The following is a 1,020-nucleotide window of genomic DNA, read 5'->3' as shown; positions in this document are numbered from 1 at the left end:
CTTCTCACCACACAACCCGCAGCCTCTCTCCCCCCAAAAACACAGCCAATCGATAAAGCCACAGCAGCGTCGCGCTAGTCCGGACTAGCGGCGCGTGAACGGCGGGGAAATAGCGCCTAGTGGTCCGTGCACGGCGCTTGTGAGCAAAGACAAACGGTGACTATTCGCCCGTGGGTAATGAACGCACTTATAACACGGGTGGACTCTGTTCGCGGGACACTACAGGCGGGCTGGCTCAGACGGGACAGAGGCGTTGTCTGCGGCTTCAGGGTTCTGAATAGCGCTGCTGGGACTTTGATCATGTGACTTTGAAGCCGTCTCTAAGGACGCATCCACTTGTCATGCGCTACTCGGAAGTGTTTTCCGACGATGGGACGCAATCATTTTTTTCGCGGATCTTTCGTGCGTATGTAGCGTTTTGCTGTTTCTGTGATTGGTGTTTGCTGCTGTGCGATGATTTGAGCATTAGAAATGTTCTGGGTTTGTTTGTTTTTAAGTTGAGGAATGGTGGATACTTACATTTTCCATTCGTTTCCTTTTAACTTAAGCGCTTCAATTTCTCTTTATTTTCGTTTAGTTTGAAAATAATAGATTCTTCGCATTTTCTTGTTTTGATTTCTTTTCCTTATTGCTATCCCTGTTCGTTCGAAGCTTCTATTTTTCCAGTCTTGTTGTCAGATATGTAGAGTAATGTTTGCCTCAGTTAAAGCAGAAATTGTTAAGTTCCGAAATCCGAATACATTATAAGATAAGTAGATTCCATAGTCTGAAAAGCACAAGTACCCATATTTTCTTTGCTTTAAAGTTCACATTTATATGTTTAAATCACTACCCGAAAATTGACTGGACTGATTTCTGAGACACCGTCGGCTGCGAACTTTGTTACCACATAAAAGACCGAGGTTTCAATGTTCAAGGGGCGTTTTAATTGTTTTGAATTCTGTCGTGATTTGCGGAAACGTGTGTGCATGTGTGTGCGCGTGTGTGTGTGTGTGTGTGTGTGTGTGTGTGTGTGTGTGC

The 1,020-nt window shown here is 44.8% G+C and overlaps 1 protein-coding gene across 2 annotated transcripts in view; it reads left to right on the top strand.

Moving 5' to 3' along the window:
• Window positions 1-164: 164 nt before the first annotated feature.
• LOC101857858 (probable G-protein coupled receptor 173) overlaps window positions 165-1,020 on the top strand; it is a 16,999-nt gene continuing 16,143 nt past the window's right edge. Inside the window, exon 1 of one of the 2 annotated variants that reach the window (XM_013091511.2) lies at window positions 165-402. The gene's annotated coding sequence lies outside the window, so the exon portion shown is untranslated. Of the gene's footprint in view, window positions 407-1,020 lie in introns of both variants that reach the window. The other variant, XM_005091961.3, reaches the window with a different exon arrangement.

Source organism: Aplysia californica, unplaced genomic scaffold, assembly GCF_000002075.1.
Source record: "Aplysia californica isolate F4 #8 unplaced genomic scaffold, AplCal3.0 scaffold00038, whole genome shotgun sequence".
Taxonomy (NCBI): Eukaryota; Metazoa; Mollusca; class Gastropoda; order Aplysiida; family Aplysiidae; genus Aplysia; species Aplysia californica.
This window is presented reverse-complemented; position numbering and strand designations above follow the sequence as displayed.